Below are 20,560 nucleotides of genomic sequence, written 5' to 3' on the forward strand. Positions count from 1 at the left end.
ACTCGAACTATTCCAATGCCGGCGAGCAACCAACTCCCAGTAAATATTCTTTAAGGTGCTTTTAGACGGGAAGCTGGCTCTCGCCGGATCATCCCAGAGTGAGCACAGACCAAGCTCAGACAGGGATGTCCTAAGTGATTTTAACCATCCTATTTTGTGATAGACATCAGACCTTATAATGTCTAAAAAACCATCTGCATAATGAGAAAGGACAGGAGTCGTCCATAGCCTGCGCCAATACAGGATAGGGCGAAGTTGTACCAAGTCTGAGATTGCTTTTCTACCCAGGTCATATTTAAGGGGCAACAGTGGGGTACTTTTAGGGACGCCTGTTATTGCCCGTAAAAATGTGTTCTCTGAGGATTGGAGAGCAGCAACCTTCTCAAAGCCCCAGAGCTCGGCACCATATAGAGCGGAGCCTAGAGCTTTTGCTTCATACACCTGTAAAGCAGGTTTTACAGGTTTGGTCAATGATTTTCTATGCTCTGTACAAATAGTACCTGCCAATTGCCTGTGTCTAAGTGTAGCAATGTCAACATGATGCCGCCAATTCTTCTCGCTAGATATATGAATGCCCAAATATGTGAAGGTATTCACTACTTCTAGCGGGCGATCATTTAGAATGATTTTAGATTTAAAGCTACGGTGGGGGTTGAATATCATAAGCTTTGTTTTGGCAGTATTAACTTCTAATCCATACTCCCCACAAAATTGATCAAAGATAGACAAGGCACACTGCAATCCACTGGGGGTTTTAGATAGGATGAGCGTGTCATCTGCAAAGATTAAAATAGGGATTTTAGTCCCAGCTAAAAAAGGAGCGTCCACTTGTGCAGAGGTCATGCGAGCAACAACATCATTGATATATAGGGTAAAAAGGACAGGAGCCATCGAACATCCCTGCCGGACTCCCCTCTCTACAGGGAAGTCCGTGGTTACAGAACCAAGTCCTCCCCACTGAATTCTGGCATAGTTGGATTCGTGTAGCCTCATTATCAAAGATAATAATTCGCTAGGAAGACCCTGCTTATTTAGGGCCGTCCAAAGCTTAGATCGAGGGACAAGGTCGAAAGCGGCCCGTAAAGCGACAAAGGCCGCATACAAGCTTCCTTTGCCCAGCACCACCGTCTTCCATTGTAGCAGGGTGAAACGGAAAACCTGATCCACCGTGCTTGTGGATCTTCGGAAGCCAGCCTGGAATGGTGAGAGAGCATTAGTCTCATCCACCCAATCCAGGAGCCTATTGACGATCACACGTCCCACGACCTTTTGAATGGTATCTATGTGGCTTATTGGCCTATAATTACCCGGAAGGGATCGATCGCCTTTCTTAAAAATAGTAATAATAATTGCACCCTGCCAGGATTTTGGTACCGCAGCACCCAAGGCAATAGCATTGATGAGAAGATGGATATACTGGCACCAGCGGTCCTTGTCATTTACAAATAGGTCAGCTGGCACACCATCAAGACCAGGGGCACGTCCACAGGCAACCGCGTTCAGGGCCAACATGATTTCAGCTATACAAAAGAGATTCGCTTTGGGAAGGTCTACACTGAACTCCTGGGCCATGTTATCATTATTTGGAGCAGCATACTGCTTTTTAAAAAACTTTATCCATTATTCTTCAGGCACATTGTTATGTGGGGACTCAGGAAAACCAGATTTTCCCCATCTGACAATGTGCCAAAATGACCGGGAGTCCCTGCTGTCACTGGCTGCCTTTAACTCGATCCAGTGGTGTTCATCCCAAGCTTTTTTAGCCTTAAATATGCTAGTTTTATAGTTCTTTCTAGCGGCTTGGATTAAGATAGATTGCCCACCCTTGATAGCTTCACCTAAGGCTAGTCGTGTTTCCCTACATTGTTCATTGTACCACTTAGCAGGCTTAGGGACTCTTTTACCTTTGTTTTTCACGGGTTTGAGGAAATACTGCTTGATTGCACAAAAGAGAGAGTTGTGTAATCCTTCAACCTTATCTAAGCCAGTGCTAAGTGGATTAAGGTGCTCTATAGCTGATATTGCTATGTCCACCTGACCATTGATCTCAGCAATGGCCTGGTGATTAATTGCTACTTTTTCCCACCTTAGTCTCCGCATATCATTTGTGGGGACAATCCGTGGAGGAACGGTCACAGAAGAATATGGAGGTAAAATGGTATAAGACCACCATTTGTGGATAGTACACAGGGGATTATGGTCGCTCTCGATCCTTCCTACAACCTCCATATCACAAATCAAAGGCCATAATTTTAAACTGCATAACACATAATCAATTCTACTGTTATGTCGGCCATTGTCAAATGTACTTGACCCATTCCTGTCGCCACTAGTCCTACCATTTAGGGCTCTTAAGCCCTTTTCATAGCATAAAGTATTTAGGCCAATAACATCGGCAGTCCACCGCAGAACCGGTGGAAGCTCTAGTTTAGGAACACCCCATTGTCGGTCCTCCTCATCACCAAATAAATCATCGTCGTTAATTAAGGGTTCAAATGTTCTATTAAAATCGCCCGCTATGAGAATATTGTTGTTTAAGGAATAGGTGTCGAGAAAACTAGTTAAAGCAGCTAAAACATCAGACCTCCCCCCCCTTGTTACTCCGGACATAAATGTTATAGATATCCAATCTACCTAATTTGTCTAAGTCCAATCTGATTAATTGGATGTCTTGATTTTTGGTGTCAATGACTTTAATAACCAGCTTTAAACACTGGCGAACCCATATTGTTAGGCCTCCCATGGGTCTACCCCTAGGTTCCTTTAAAGCTGGCCTGGAGTAATTCAGATATCCCTGAACAAAACAGGGTTCGCATGACCAAGTCTCCTGGAATATGCATAGATCATAATTATTAACGAAACAGATCCAGTCTGCGGATTCCAGTTTGGAAGTCAGCCCGGCAATATTCCAGGACAATAAGCTCCCCATAATTCCCTGGGAGTTATTAGGGCAATTAGCTGTTAATAAAGAATCGGGGACTTGCTTGGAACAAATATCTGTAATTATTTCTGTTTGTTGGTTTCTAGTCTTATTGATAAAAGGAAATGAGTCAAACAATGGCTCAGCAGGGCTCACTATCATGACCTGATTGTTGTTAAGTCAATCTACATCTTCAAGGTTAGCTAACACCTCAAAGCGATTTTCCGTCGAAAACGGATCATTAGATTGAGTACTGGGTGAAGCCCCAAGATGAGAGGTAGAGACTGGCCTTGGTCTAGGAAAAAAATAAGTTAATTCCCAGGTAGTAATAGGGGACCTCCTGTAATTTATGTGCCAGTTTAAGATGTGATTGACGGCTCTGGGGTCCCTAAAGTTAATCAAGATAATGTCTCCATTTATGTTTTTTGGTATATTACCCAGCCATGGTAAACGCCTAACATGTAAAATTTCCCCGTTAATGTACGAAGGGAGAGGGCGGTTTTGTCCTAACCAATGAATGACCTTGTTTTTCAGTTGTGAATATCCCTCTATGGCATCATCCTTCAAAGTGGGAACACCCGCAAGCACTACTACAAGAGGGACCGCTTCTGGTGGAAGATTGATAGAAAGTGGTCCATGCATCTTGGCCGTAGGAACCAAGCAGCGACTCTTTCTATCAGACTTTGCAACCCCAAGTGATGGAGTGTTTCCTCCTCGGCAAGCTCCATCCTTATTTAACTGAATTGGCTTGGGAATGTTAGATCTTCCTGCGTTGTTATTCGTTATGTTGTTTGTACTACAGTCACCCTGTCTAACTATCTGATGTAAAGGTAGAGTAGAAGGTGAAACCGCAGGAACAGAAACAGAAGAGAGCGGCATTTTTAACTTTACAGGATTCACACATGGGTCTCCTTTGCCACTCATTAAAGATTCTACTTTTGCCAGCCTTTTTTCAATACTTTTTAAGCTGTCGACAATGGGTAGCATATGAGTTTTAAATAATTTGTCTATGTTACCCATTAATTCCGCAATCGTGATGTCATTTACGGAACAGGATACCGAGGTACCGGGGAGGGATATATCATTGGTGCCATGGGTAGGGCCATTGTCAGTGTGAACCAGAATAGATTTATAGCTGGATTTATTTTTATTTTTATTTTTATGGGCCTCAGAATCCAGCTTCCTCCTTTTCCTAGGTAATGGGCCTGATGGTTTAGGTGCCCCAGGGGAAGTTACATCTCGGGATGAGGGTGCCATTACTTGTGATTCATTCAATACAACTGGTTCACTAGTTACTTCAATAGGAGAAGATAAAATAGAAGAGGACAGATTTTTAGATGAATCGACTATAATAGAGTTGCCAGGAAGTGTTAAGATATCGATATTGTCCGGAAGATGCGAAATATCATGGTGAGGAAGGGCACTTTTGTCAGGTGAAGTTACTTCATGAAGAGAATTTGAGGTTAAAGACATATTTTTTATATGCTCTATAGAACTACGACGCCTCGCCCTTAATTCAGCAAGGGTAGTTTCTCGATCTGACTCAGAATTAACTTTCCAAAAATAACCGTCGAGGGTACCCTTTTTAGAGTTACTGGTCATGATGGTAAAAGTATTAGTACTCAACCCCTGTAGATCAAATCTAAAAATACTTGGATGCAACAATAAAATAAAAATATAATACACAAGCGTACGAATGCCAGTAATGGCAGCAACCGCTCAAACAAAACAGTACCGCCAACAGTCAAGGGGGTAAGCCCGGCCCGGCCTCCTTCGGCTCCTGAGGGCTACAGAGGGCCCGCCCTTTGCCCGGGCTTAGCCCGGCGCCGCCCGCGCGCGGTCCCGCAATGCGGGTATCTCAACGGTCTTTTATGCGCCTCCCTGGCGCCAAAACGTCGTTGGCGGGTCCCCAGCCGCTAGGGATTGTGGGGGATGTAGTCTCGTCCCCGCTCCGCGGCCGCTGGTGGTGGTAGCGGCGGCGGGGGAGGAGAGAGCAGCAACAAAGGAAAAGTCTCGATGCCTGAGAACCGATGCAATCCCCCTCAAGGCCAGACCACAAAGCAACACAGAGCCCGCTCCGCCGGTGTCTCAACGGTCTTTTATGCGCCTCCCTGGCGCCAAAAGGTCGTCGGCGGGTCCCCAGCCGCTAGGGTTTGTGGGGGATGTAGTCTCGTCCCCGCTCCGCGGCCGCTGGTGGTGGTAGCGGCGGCGGGGGACGAGAGAGCAGCAACAAAGGAAAAGTCTCGATGCCTGAGAACCGATGCAATCCCCCTCAAGGCCAGACCACAAAGCAACACATTATAATTAATGATTTGATATCAACCATTGTGTTATTTTTAATAATAGGCGCGTTTCATTTACAAAGAAATGTCTATCTATAATGCCTTAAATTACAATGAATTGCCTTCGAGCCACGTAGCTAGTCATATGTAGGTGAGAGGCTAAGAATAATCTAAAACGTTAAGCGGTTAATGAGTCATTGACAAGACTCAAACTAAGTGAATTAACAACGCTTAACAGAATTGGCGTACCACACCGCAGGTTACTTGCTGAATGGTAGCCTCATTGCACCTTATCACCGGCATCAAATCTTTTAAAATAACGGACAGAAAAAAGGAACTTTGCACGCGGCGCATCAGAAAAGCCACAGCACCATGTTAAAAACAAATAAAAATAAACAAATTGGACCAAAACATTTTTTTTCTTTTTGTATCCCTCGCTACAAACTATAGAAAGGGTATATCTCCCGATCTTGTACATAAAGCTGTAGCAGTCAGATGTTACCGCCTACAATCTTATGCAATTGAGTCTCAAAAACTAAAAAAGGGGGAAACTACGGGTATCACAAGATTCAATGAAATTATTTCAGGACCGCTTACCAGAATGGGCATGCAGCGCGGCAAGTTAATTACCGACTAGCAGCTTCATTACACCGTTTCACCGGCGTCATGTCTTAAAAAGCATCTTAAAGAAATAAAGAAAGGACTTCACGTGAGGCGCGACAGAGCCCCAGCGCCATGTTAGATCGGGTAAAAAGAACCAAAATTAACTATATCAATGGTTACGAAGTGAGTGTTAGTCCCACGACCATAGAAAAAAGAAAAAAGAGAGATGAAATTTTAATTAAGTGATTATGTGACAAGATATTTGGCAGCCTCAAAAACATAGTTTGTACTCCTTCATTTCCAAGATTCAAATTGGCAACTTAGACCATCTTATTGCAGGGTTATATAGTAATCAAATGTTGTACATATTTTACAGGAATCACAAATACATTCATTATAATAACATGATTTCCAAAATTCAAAAGGGCAACTTGAACCATCATATTGCAAACTCATATTATAATCAAAAAATTATACATCGCCAATAAATTCATTATAATGGCACGATTCCCATGGTTTAAGAAACAGTTAGAGCGTTGTTATATAGCAATACATGGTTAGCTAGCAATAAATTGTTTTAAATAATTCACGTTATCACAGAAAACTTTTTTTTGTACTCTGTAATGACACATTTTACAAATCACAGTTTTCGTTGTTTTACTGACTTAGATAACATTAATCAGTAGACTTGAGTATTGGCAACGCTGTGTCATGTATTATTAATTTCATAGAAACTGATATATATAATAAATCAGTGCAAATAACAAAGAATATTCTATTTGACCAATATACAGAAATGTGTACCTAAGAAGTCATGCCACTAAGAATAATTACTACCCAAAGGTAAGGAGTGGCATTCCTCCATAGTATTCAAACCCTGGTTTATGCTGTTACAGCGAAAAATCCAACGGCATTCGCTTTTGTTCAGAATATTGGTGATGCTACCTCCTCTCAGTGGGGTATGCACCACTTCAACCACTTGCCAACGAATGTCTGTAGGTGCATGATTGAATTCTAGAAAATGCGCCACCAAAGGCGCATTCTCCATTTTGCATCGAATCCGACTCTTGTGTTGGCCCAGACGTATCTTTATCTTCTGAGTTGTTTGACCAATATAAATGAGGTCACACGGACACCAAACAGCATATATCACATTCTGAGTGTTACAATTCGAATATTCTCGCAAGTCATGACAGATATTAGCATGAATAAATTGCTTCGTGTTCAGGCTGGAATCACACATGAGGCAGCCGCCATATTTATAGTGTCCCACAATTTTGTCAAGACCCCACATAGATGTTAAACTAGGGGTTTCTTCTAACGGCAAGGCTGCTCTAACCAGATGGTCACGTAAATTCTTGCCTCTTTTAAAGGAGGCAAGAATTTACGTGACCATTTGGTTAGAGCAGCCTTTATTAGCAGTTATTATAATGAATGTATTTGTGATTCCTGTAAAATATGTACAACATTTGATTACTATATAACCTTGCAATAAGATGGTCTAAGTTGCCAATTTGAATCTTGGAAATGAAGGAGTACAAACTATGTTTTTGAGGCTGCCAAATATCTTGTCACATAATCATTTAATTAAAATGTCATCTCTCTTTTTTCTTTTTTCTATGGTCGTGGGACTAACACTCACTTCGTAACCATTGATATAGTTAATTTTGGTTCTTTTTATATTCTTTTTACCCGATCTAACATGGCGCTGGGGCTCTGTCACACCTCACGTGAAGTCCTTTCTTTATTTCTTTAAGATGCTTTTTAAGACATGACGCCGGTGAAACGGTGTAATGAAGCTGCTAGTCGGTAATTAACTTGCCGCGCTGCATGCCCATTCTGGTAAGCGGTCCTGAAATAATTTCATTGAATCTTGTGATACCCGTAGTTTCCCCCTTTTTTAGTTTTTGAGACTCAATTGCATAAGATTGTAGGCGGTAACATCTGACTGCTACAGCTTTATGTACAAGATCGGGAGATATACCCTTTCTATAGTTTGTAGCGAGGGATACAAAAAGAAAAACATTTTTTGGGTCCAATTTGTTTATTTTTATTTGTTTTAACATGGCACTGTGGCTTTTCTGCTGCGCCGCGTGCAAAGTTCCTTTTTTCTGTCCGTTATTTTAAAAGATTTGATGCCGGTGATACGGTGCAATGAGGCTACCATTCAGCAAGTAACCTGCGGTGTTGTACGCCAATTCTGTGAAGCGTTGTTAATTCACTTAGTTTGAGTCTTGTCAATGACTCATTAACCACTTAACATTTTAGATTATTCTTAGCCTCTCACCTACATATGACTAGCTACGTGAGTCGAAGGCAATTCATTGTAATTTAAGGCATTATAGATAGACATTTCTTTGTAAATGAAACGCGCCTATTATTAAAAATAAAACAATGGTTGATTTCAAATCATTAATTATAATTCCTTAAAAATCTTCTTGCGGTTTAGCCTGGTAACAACACGGGCATAATTTGGAGTGGATTTATTCGTTTTTGGCCCCATAAGACTTGCTTTGGCGGCCAGTTGCTGAATTGAATTTAGAGCAACACAGAATCCATTTGATGTATATGTAAGTTGTCCTGAAGCTTCTATGCTATCATGGTGCTGGATTCTAATACACACAGCTTTTCTGATTAATTTCTCACATTTTGTTTATACTAGCGGCACATTGATTCATCTTTTCGCTGCTATGCGCTGGTTATTGATGATCATTCATTGGGTATGGTAGAAGGTTTCTTTCCTTTTGCTCTCACTTTTTTTAAAATAAGTTTCTCCTGTTTTTGGGAAAGCACACTTTCTAAAAAACAATTTACTGACCCTTTTTAATTAAATTGAGTGCAATTACGTTGTTTTTGCATTTTTAGATTGTTCATTTGGGATGCTCAGTTAAACGTTATGTCCTGAGGATGACCATGGATTAATGCCAAAGTTCGAAACGCCGTCGACGCTACTGTGGCCGCAATTATTGGAGGACACGTTGTCTTGTTTGTCGGAGTTTTCTTGTAAAGTGTTGAAACTCTGCCTTTTATGTTTCTTTCTCCTTGTCTGCCACCTGTCTGGTTTTGTACATGATTGTAATATGTTATATGTACCAGCTTGCGATACTGAGCCCTGGTGATATTTTTCACTGAATAAATTTTGTATTTTCATTAGGGTTTTTTATTCCACTCTTTTGTATTTCAATGTGTGCATTGCTATACATGTAAATATTAGTTCATCAATTGTTCTTTCTTACTGAGAAATTGTATACTCTGAACCTTTGTTCCTAAATGGACACAGGCAGACAATTACTGGTACTCACAGCCTTTGGGGATTAGCTGCATCTCCTAACCTGCACCCAGGTCCTGTACCCAACTGCCTGCCGGCATTCTTGTGTTTTCCGCACATGTGCATCCATACCACCCATGCACTGGGGGTCAGACACTCATTAGAGTCACTCCCTTCCCTATGAAATCTTTGTTTCCACCCCACAAAAGCCATGAATCATAGTCAATTTGCAAACTGTTCACAAAATAGTGAATCTAGTACCGTAAAGGAGACATTATTATCGCTTTTGATCAATGAATCACTACCCTGTTTCTATATTCCTTCCTGGCATGGGACTCAAGTAGTCCAAGCCTCTGGGTACCCCTTGGCTCTCTACTTTGGTTGGACAACTGTGTGAGCGGGCCCCTGCAGATTTATTTCCACAGTACAAAAACTGCAAATTGAAATCAATTTGTGATTTTCAAGATGGCAGGAAAAAAATTCTGACCCCCTTACCCAACCAATAACTTTTGTGAAAAAATTTAAAATATAATTGACATAAGTCGTGAATCATGATTCACACTTTTAAATGGAACAAATACAGTACAGACATTTTACACATTTTATCTCTTCAAACCCATTCTACATCTTTTTAAAATGCTTATATATCAAACTGATTTGGACCAAAAAAACATAAAGTTCTGCCTTAGTGTCAAGTTTGGTATAAAACAGTTCAGGGGGTTTGGGCTGTAGGCATAAGGAACACTTCGATAACACTTGTAAAAGCAGTACTAAATGTAATAGAAATATATTAATGGCAAGGTGTTAAATACAAATTGTGATACAGAGATACAATCGTATGTATTATGAAAATACTAATTAAAAAGAGTTAAACCTAAAATGTGAAAGCACATCTTTTTTCCACCCCACCCTTCTAACTTTTTCCCCTGAATGGATCTACATGAAAATTGACAAGCCAGATCTCAGCTGACTCTACCAAGAGATTGTCAACTTTGGTGCAATCCACAATCGCCAGTCACGGTAAAAATCCAGATCCCATAAAATATAACAAGTCACAAAGAAATGAAATAAATGAAAATAAAAGAAATAAATGAAAGAGGTCACTCAAAACAGACGGACTCACCGAAGAACAAAAATATTTTGCACTACATCTTTTCAGCTTCTGCCTTCCTCAGACAGTACAAGCTCCAGGCTCAGAATGAAACATATATGTCATGGGGTATTTGTATTCATTCAAGGTTGGATTGGATGGTGTTTTACCTACCCAAAGCTGTGATACCATACCTGGAGAGTTGAAACAGCTTTTGTGATTTTTTAGCTTGGCGTAGATGGCACTTACTAATACTGTGGCAAAAGACTTTGCTGTAAAAACAACAAAGGGACGTTATAGTTAGTTGGACATTTGACTCATATAAAACCAGAGCAATTCGCCTGTTATAGTTAGTTGAGCTAACTATAACTCGCGCGCCCGCAATGCACTGGTGATGACGCCACATATTACATCACTCATGACATGGTCAGTGACATCACTGATGACATCACTGATGACATCTCAAATTACATCAGTGATGACATCACTGATGACATCATCCAGTGAATGTGTGTTTCTGTAAAGTTTAAATATTTTTCATATATATCTATGCCAAGGTGTATTGAAGAAAGAGTGGATTTACAAGTGCCTGAATGGATTATTTAGTAGGTGTGTGACTGACTGTATAAGTGAGTGATTGAACATGTGTTACTGAATGTATGGGTTAGTGACTAAACTGTGTGAAAGTCTGTATTAGTGTCTCAGTTGGTGTATAAGCGGCTGCTTGGGTTGGTGAGTAGCTACATGAGTGTCTATATGGGTTATTGATTTGTTGTCTGAGTATCTGTATGGGTGCCTGAGTGTCTGTATGGGTGGGTGAGGGGGGGTGTGTGACTCTGTGCATACATGTCTGAGTGGGTGATTCACTGGTTGTATGGAGTAAAAAGTGCATCTGCGAAGGGCTGTATGGGTGAGTTTGTGTGTGTATGGTGTGTTGGTGAGTGAATGAATGTTTCACTAGTATATGAGTAACTACACATGTTTTAAGGCAGTATATGTGAGTGTTGGAGTATATAAATGACTATACGTGAGAGTAAGTTATTTGAAGAGTGGGTGTATAAAAGAGTGTCTGCCTGTATCAGTGATTGTATAAGACAGTAAGTATGTGTTAGTATCTGCATAAATAAGTGATGTGGTGTGTGTATAAATAACACAGTTGGTGTGTATAACTGTATACATGAGTAAATGCCTATGTGATTGATTCTTTGCATGACTGACTAGGTGTGTGAGTAACCATGGATGAGTGGCGGACTATGACTGTATGTATAGGTGTATGAGTGCATATTATAGTACTGTATTGATGAGTAACTGCATGTATAAGTGAGCGGATGTGAGTGTAGACCTAGGAAATGGGTGGTATGTAGTATCTGGCATTGTTGTGTGTATGGTTTCAAAAATAGTTGCCTGTATTTTAGAGTGCATGTATCAAAGTTTATATTAGACCATCAGTATGTGCATCAGATTATCACGTGGATGATGTCATCAGTGATGTCATTTGAGATGTCATCAGTGATGTCATCAGTGATGTCACTGACCATGTCATAAGTGTTGTAATATGTGACGTCATCACCAGTGCATTTCGGGCGCCCAAGTTATAGTTAGCTCAACTAACTATAACGGGCAAATTTCTCTGGTTTTATATGAGTCAAATGTCCAACTAACAATAACGTTCCTGAAACCTATGTTTTTTTCAGTAAATTTCTAAGGTTTTTTAAATGCTAATTCCTAACTGTAACGTCTGTAAAACCTATGGTTTATTCAGTGAATTTCAAAGGTTTTTTAAATGTTAATTTCATATTTTAATATTTATAAAACCTATATTTTTTCTATTTGTTTGTAATATTTTGGTTCTCTATTATCCTTTTTTTTTTTAAATTAAAAAAATTGTGTAATTTTTTATATCTTCAAAAAACAGTATTTATATATATATATATATATATATATTATTTTTTTAATACTAGACTCCCGTACCGATAGTGTACCAAGCTCCATCACCACGCGAATCCTATCCGCGATATTGCGAAACTCGTTAAGGATGCGCATTTCGTTTCCGACGGCTTCATAGCACCGTCTCCCACCAAACATCATATACGTATAAGGTCGCTCCAGCTCCTAGTTTGGTATGTGACGGCTTCGCGGTACAAATACGCGCGTTACGTCATCTACGTATAGGGTCGTGCTGGCTGCACGTTCTGTATGCGACGAGTGCACGCTGCCAGGCCCTGTGTTATGTCATAGACGTATGGTATCGTGCCGGGTACGGCATTCCCTCATTTATTATTTTATGTCTCAAAACTATATCTAAATAAGTTTAAAGTGTATATGAGAGCAAGGGGTAATCTAAAATATTTTCCACATTTATATATTTCTAACTGTAATAAACTTATATTATGGTAAATATATTTTCTCAAAATCACGTCGGGTGCGGCCTCCTTGCGCGCTCGGTGCGCGATTGCCATGTGACCTTAAAAAAAAGCTTTTGATTGGTTCATAACATTTCCCATTGTAACAGTAGGAGGACCCCACCCATTTTAGTCATTCTCTCTACACCGTTTGATGAGACACCTCTTCTGCTTACAGAGCTTTTTTGAAAACTTTTTTTGCTGTGTACACATATTTTATAGTACACACAACATGAAGCGATCATCTTTTGTTTTTTTAAACAACTTTATTGGGATTTTCAAGTGGGGGTGCATCGTAGTACACATTACATTGAGCATTTTAGTTATACAGAGAGCTCAGGATACAATGCAGGCATTATACTACCGCTGTGCCCCATGTGGTGTTGTCATCGAAGCCTATCCAGAATATCACAATACAAATAAGGAGGCCATCAGTCCACACAGTGTTATGCAGTACATTCCTAGCCTCCAACCTATCGTGCCCAAAGGGAGCAGTGCCCGCTCAACTGACCCCCATCCCACATCCCACCCGGAACCCACCCTCCTTACCCAACTATGCCACGAAGAAAACAATCTTAGTCTGGGGGGGGACTCAGAGCATATTCATGAAGCGATCATCTTGATCAATAATCATGCTGTGTACAGTAGCCTTCCATGTGTGATGGCCATGCATCTGAAAAGTTACTTTAAAAAACAAATGTGTGTTACACGATGCCCCTGGTGTGTGTGTGTGCCCGCATTATTGTGCTGCCTTTCGGCCTGGGTATTGGTGGCAGCCATGGGCAGAGTGCACATCCTAGATCACATCTGACAAACAGTAAAGAGTAATGTGTAGATTTGTGTTGCAGTATGCTCTGTTGTCAGGCTTTACCAGTGTAGTAGTGTGTCATATGTGAGACTTTCAGATTCACGTTTGTCATGCATTGCTTGACTGTAATGAGCGTTATCACTGTGAATGACGTAGCCTCACTGCTGATCCTCCCTCCATCCGAGCACATTCACATGTGTGCGCTTCGCGATAGCAACACTTTCAATATTACCGCACACCATTGACATGCGTGTCTGTGCATATCCACAAGCTTGACAACGACATGTGATGTTGTCCATTCAATGTTTTCGGACAGCATCTCATTAGCGATAGTTGCCGCCCACCCAGTACATGCTACATTAATGTAAACTGCGGATTGTGCGACGTCAAAATTGCAACAGGGACACACACATAAGTACACTTCCTGGCCAGGCAGGAACTGAACAATGCCCAGGTCCCCGGAATAATTATTCACACCCCTACGCTGGCCTACCGTACGGAAGCCCAGCCCACTTTACGTACGTATAAATAGGATAACGACGCTGCCACATGTCCCAGTTCTTCCACACTGCTTCAGGTGATATGGCCGCATCCACCTCGCATATCACAATGCGCAATAAAAAAGGGATCCATGAGGTGTACATCATCCTGGCAATCAAAACTACATCTGAATTGTGAACCCTGCTGGCCGTCGTGTTTGGACACAAACCAATGACAGCAGGTGAGCAGTGGGGCCTGGGTGCACAGGGGCTGCAATTGAGTGCGGTGCAAACAAGCGATGTTGCCGTGCGTAATGATGTGATCTCTGACCTCATTCAGTCACATCTCTGTCTCATTTTAAGGACCTGCTGGACTGTACTGTAGGCCTGAGCCAGCAGGCAGCGCTGCCCTACAGACACGTGGCGTTGGCTTTTGGGGAACTGTAGTGAGCTGATTACTAAGTGTACATGCACACAGGCTTGCGCCACTGCATTGCACGTGCACATTATGCTTCTAGCATGCACTCTGTTCCTTTGTATGTGAACGTTGGCATAACATATTATTATTTACCCTTGTCTATTCTCGTGCACTCCAACTCCTCTTTGATCCACGATTACCGCTAACAGTTGGTAGATCGTACTTCAAGAAGGAAGGATGCACTCAACTGGTGTTCTCTCTTAAGCTTGAAATAAACCTTCATTTACCTTAAGACGTTTCCACCATTGTATTATTTCTCCCTTTTCAGACACTGAGTTAGTTGCACGAAAAAGCATGCAGCAGGTGCTCAACCGGTGCTCATGCTCTGGCCTTTCTGACGCCTTCCATCGTGGTATCGAGACACCGTCCCATACCGGAGACCTGCAGTGCCACCCTGAGAGGCACCTCTGAGTCGGAGCTCGCACCGGCACGTCGTTGGACCCACCGGTTGTGGCAGGTGAGCAGTGAAGCCTCTGTGCGCAGGAGCTGCATTTGAGCACAGTGCGGGGGAAGGGCATGGGGTCCAGCAGCCTGAGTGCACAGCTGCAGGCAAGCGATGTTGCCGTAGATAATATAATCTCTGGCCTCATTCATATCTCTGTTTCATTTTAAAGACTTGCTGGACTGCACTGTTTCTAGCAGACCCCGGCATCCCAGACACACGGGTGACGGGAGGTAAACAGTGAGGGCTGGGTGCAGTAGGCTGACACTCTGTCTCCTCCTTCCTCTGTTCTTTTGACTCTCCCTCCCCTTCTTCCATCCACCCACTTGCTCAATGTCCCATTCTCACTTTCTTCTTTTCTCTCTGACCACCTTTCTTTTTCTCTTGGACATGGCACACATATTTATGTTTCTTTTTTCTCTTGCAGGTTTTGTACGCTGCTTCCGGAGGAGTCCCACCCACTTCTTTCATGTTTTACTGTTGTTCGAATAAAGTTACGTTTCCATTTATTTGTGTTGTTTTAATAAAAGTTATTTTTTTTTACCAATAAATAAGTGAGTGTATAGGTCTTCTTTTTCTGACAACACTTGTCTGTAGTTTATTGTGAAAATCGGCGGTTGATAGGAGGTTATGAGGGAAAACATTTGTAATTTTGCGGTGCACCTACCAAATATAAACCAACAGACTATTACATAAATGAAGCCTGGGTAATTCTACAACGGCAAGGGTTCTATGAGTGTATCACTTTATAACACCATGAGTACTGCCCGTGTGATTAAAGAACCAATAAGGCACTGCCTAGGGCCACCGAGGCTTCAAGGACTGCATATTTAAGTAAAGCCCCGGAGGTTTCCGATCCCCGGTCTTGATTTGGCCTCGAAGCCCCCCGAACAATTCGTAGACAATACCTGGGGAGGTGTCGATCCCCTAGTCTGCGAAACGTCTCTGTGCCCACCCATGCCTAATTTACATGTGAGATTAAGGTCCCCAGTGCTGTAGAGACCCGTAATATAATAATAGGATTGGCCCCGGAACATTACCCACCAGTGGGCTCATTTAAATGAACGGGTGAGACCCCGCTTTACTTTTACCATCCGGATCCGCTTTATTGAAGCGATACAAGATTTTCCTCCTCTCGCTTCAACGAGGCAAACAAGAATTTACTATCACAGGGTGAAAGCAATGCTCCCGCCCTGTAATAGCAAACATAAATGTCCCACGGATGCACAACCTGGGGCATTGTATGACCTGCGCCTGGGAGGTGGCGCTCCATAGGGCCATGATGCATTGGTTAATGCATAACTACAGAATTAGCATAAACGCATACTGACACTACTTGCACACGTGTAGTACAGCAACCAGAGTGTAGTAAAGAGTCAGAGGAAGCCCAAAATCAAAAAAATATAAATCCTACCAGAGGTAGGATCACATAGTTCGATCAGCTGACGACCCTGGGATGAGTAGAAACAGCTTCACCAAGAAAACGGGTCTTCACCAGAACGCAAGCAAGCTCAAAATCTTGGTGAGTGCTGCCTTCTTTTTACCTTCTCCCGCTCGTCGCCAAATTTATGTAGTGAAGAGGAAGACAGCAGTGGATCCGATAAGTAGATTTATTGTAGGAAAAGAAGACAGCTTAAACAGCCACCAACAGGACCAGACAGCAAGGCAACCATCTTCTCCAGCACCGTGTACAAACTCCCCAAGATTCCCCTCATGACAGCCCTACATTCTAACATTACATACTTACATAATAGTAGCATTACATACTAACATTCTACTATGACTTACATTCGAATACTACACAGAGCACATGACTTTACAGCAGTGAGCTCATGGTTTCATCCACGAGTCTTGAAACCGGTAGGGGTGAGTAGTTCGCTTCCCACTTCCTTTATTGTATAAATGCAAACTAACACTACTTCCAAAGGAATGCTACAGCGCCCATAGCACATCACTTTACAGCAATGAGCTCACGGTTTAATCCCAGAGTCTTCAGACCAGTAGGGGTGAGTAGTTCGCTTCCCACTCCCTGTATAGTATAAACGCATACTAACACTACTTACACAGTTATACTTCAGCGGCCAGTATGCTACAGCGCCCAGAGCCCATCACTTTACAGCAATCAGCTCGGTTTGATCCCCGAGTCTTCACACCGGTAGGCGTGAGTACTTCGCTTCCCACTTCTGGTATAGTATAAATGCACGGTAGAGGTCAGTAGTTCGCTTCCCACTCCCTGTATGGTATAAACGCCTACTAACACTACTTCCACAGGTATGCTACAAAGACCTGAGCACATCAGTTTACAGCAAGGACCTCACGGTTTAGGCTTCCGGTTTCATACCCGAGTGTAGCAGCATCTCATCTCAGCACCATGTCTCTCTGAGCAACACCGCACTTTCAGTCCGGTAGGAGTGACTACTTCGCTTCGCACTCCCCACAGAGGTTACAGTGCTCCTATCCTCCTGTTTCCTACTCTTTTCGCCCTTTTTCCCCCCTTACTTGTTTCAACAGAATCACAAAATGGCTGCCAACACTTCCTAGTTGCAACCGCTCGCAACCAATAAGCATCAAGCTCGTGCTCGTAACGCCTCAGCCAATCAGATGGCAGAATTCCCAAATATCGATATCTGCAAATTTTTATACTTCTCCAAAACTACTGAACGGATTTACACCAAATAAACAAAAGCGCACTTTCTAGACCAAGACCCTTCTCCCTGCCAAATTTGGGATAATTCCGTTCACCCGTTCGACCTGTAGCCTTGTCTAAAGTTTCCTATGTAAATTAACATGGAGAAAACACGATTTGGAACCCCCTTTTTCTCGTCCTGCCCTTGACGAATCACCTCCAAACTTTCGACATGGGAGCTGATATGAACAAAGAATTAGTTTGGAAAATTTCATGAAGATTCATCAAACGACCCCAAAGATATAAGCACAACAAAAAAATGCTCTTCCTATGGAAACTTGGTCCTAACTATAACTACCTACTGGTGACCGCCAGTAGGTTATATATATATATATATATATATATATATATATAGTCCAACAAAGTACCACTGCCTGCCGAACACTTCGTTGGCGGGTGCTCCCGCCGTGCATGTGGCCTGCACGTATTAATTTCCCAACAAACGTCCCTCCACCAGGAACAGACCGGGGCACATCTCAGACCTACACCTTCAGGTATTGGGGATCTAAATAGCATAAAGCGGCTGGCAAGGGGAACCGTGTAAAGTAGTCCCACCTCATTTACAGCACATAGTGGTATTTTGGAGTGCTGTCGATTGTCAATCACTAAGAAGAAAGAACTGTAACCATGCAAGTATGGCGGCATCTTTAACAGTGAACTTATAGTCCTTCATCGCTATCCACTATGCATGGGGAGCTCAAGGGACTATTTAACCACCTACACGAGTAGCAACAAACTTTTACTCGAAGCATTTGAGAAAGGCTGAATTGCTGAAACGCGTCATGCAGAGTGACTGAAATGCAGGTTTAAAAAGCCGAAATAAATGCATTTTAAACACCCGAGATGTGCCCCGGTCTGTTCCTGGTGGAGGGACGTTTGTTGGGAAAATATATATATATATATATATATATATATATATATATATATATATACATAGTTAGTGCAGGCAACTATAACTCACGCGACCGCAATCCTCTGCTGATGACGTCAGATATTACATCACTGATTACATATGTGTCTTTCTGAAAAATAAATATTTGTAATATATGTATAGCTAAAGATTAATGGAAGAAGACATGGGTAAATAGGTGTCTAAATACAGTGATGTAATATCTGACGTCATCAGCAGAGGATTGCGGTCGCGTGAGTTATAGTTGCCTGCACTAACTATAACTATAACGGGGGAATTTCATTGGTTTTTTACGAGGGAAATGTCCAGCTAACTATAACATGTGTGAAACCTATGGTTTTTTAAGTGAATATATATATATATATATATATATATATATAGTTCCACAAGTTGCCCCTAGAGCAAGGATGCACTCGAACAGCAGCTTGCTTGTGAAAGCCTAAGGTAGCGGGTTGCCCCGTTTGTTTATTTATTATCAGCAGGGGAATAATCATGCATTTTAAATGAAATTTGAGTTGTGAAATTAATGTCTGATTCCACATGTATAAGTATTTTACAGTTATAATATCAATTTGGATTTTTGCAAACAATGACTACACATCTGTGTTGAATGCAGGCATTATTTCATGTTGACTCGTCCTACAGCGCTATCCCTAAGCTGTTTTCTATGTTCATTGTCTTGACGTCATTGAAACTTATTTGCAATTGCACTTTAAAAGGCCTGGCTTCTGACAGCAGCGTCATGTGATCAAGGCCTCTTGTAGGCCGAAACGCGTCATGGCGGCTGCGTAAAGTTCCTGTCCGCAAATAAAGACTTTAAGCACTCATTTTGGGTCCGTGTTCGTCTCTGCGCTTGGATTGTGCGCGCTGGAGGAGGCGATTTCTGGTGACATTAATTTCTCCGATCAACTTCCACGGAGTATCACGGACCCCTTCTTCGTGTTTGGGCCGAGCGAAAGGAAGTGTCCTTCTGGGTTCCCGGAAGTTCGAGGAGCTCCGGCTTGGAGCAGACGCGAGAGCCCCCGGTCAGCCGAATACTACACCTACCGAAAGCCCAAGGTCAGCCTGCTCAGCGTGCACGCGGCTGTGAAAACTGCTGAGGTAGGCGATTCGGCATTAGTTACCGGTGAAGAAGTGTGCATACCCACCCCTTTGAATCTGGCTATTTGTCATTATTCTACGGGTTGTGGGTTCATTGTATCGGACTATATTTAGGAACTTGTTACCATGGCCGCCGGCGCTGCTAGAAGCCGCGAGGAAGCGGCATCTGCCATGTTTGATGATTCGCCGGTGTTAGTTTCAGAACCATCATGCTCTCAGGAGACTCCCAGGGCGGGGAATGCTGATTTGAAAGACCTCTTTAAAAAACTGGAGAAGGCGATGCGAGCAGAGTCCTCCAAGTGGTGGGAGCACCGCTCTCTGTCACGGTATTTAGAAGTGGGACGCGTACCGCGTGGGTTACGCATCATGCTGGCACCCAGTTACGAAAACCCAGACCCCCAAATGTTGGTTGAGTGGGCCGAATGTAATTTACAATCATCGGCGAATTTAATGAAGATCCTGGTCCGATATGCGGACAGTGACCGCTTGAAGATACAATCCACAATCGACGAGCTTAACGAACAAATAAGTAAACTTGGTCCATCGGATACGGAGAAAAAGCTGCGGGAGGAAATGGCGATTCGGCTGTCCAGGGAGGAGGAGTCAATTAGGAAACGTAAAGCTTTCAAATTCCAAAGAGATAAGATCGACTATCAGAACGGGCAAATATTCACGTTTGCACGCAAATATGCTACCCTAAAGCAGAAAGCGGGCCAGATGGCAACAGGTACCACGTTCAACAAGACTGGGGGCCATTCCTCATCCTCCGTCTCAGATTTAAGTTCGGTCCCGGGCAGTGAATCTGAAAACGAACTATCTTCCACGACAAAAGACCTGGGGTTTACAAGGCTCACTCCGGCACAGGAGGTCGATTGTCTAAGACAGGACAGGCGCCAAACGTTAAGGCCTCGCGGTCCAAATGTGAGAGGAACAGAAGGAACAACTGGAAGCGAAGGCAACGTAGGCAACGGCACAGGATCAAGCAGCGGTCAAAGGGCTCAGGGCAGCAAGAGGGGCCAGAAGCGGTGGACTCGCAAACGCTAAACACACCAGTTGAACCCCATGCAGTAATTAATCTCACCAACATGAAA

The 20,560-nt window shown here is 42.6% G+C and overlaps 1 protein-coding gene across 15 annotated transcripts in view; it reads left to right on the forward strand.

Annotated features, from left to right (window-relative positions):
- Window positions 1-20,560, forward strand: part of PKNOX2 (PBX/knotted 1 homeobox 2) — a 3,737,380-nt gene that overhangs the window by 2,888,215 nt on the left and 828,605 nt on the right. The gene's annotated exons all lie outside the window — the stretch shown is intronic.

This window comes from Triturus cristatus, chromosome 3_1 (genome assembly GCF_964204655.1).
Source record: "Triturus cristatus chromosome 3_1, aTriCri1.1, whole genome shotgun sequence".
Classification (NCBI taxonomy): Eukaryota; Metazoa; Chordata; class Amphibia; order Caudata; family Salamandridae; genus Triturus; species Triturus cristatus.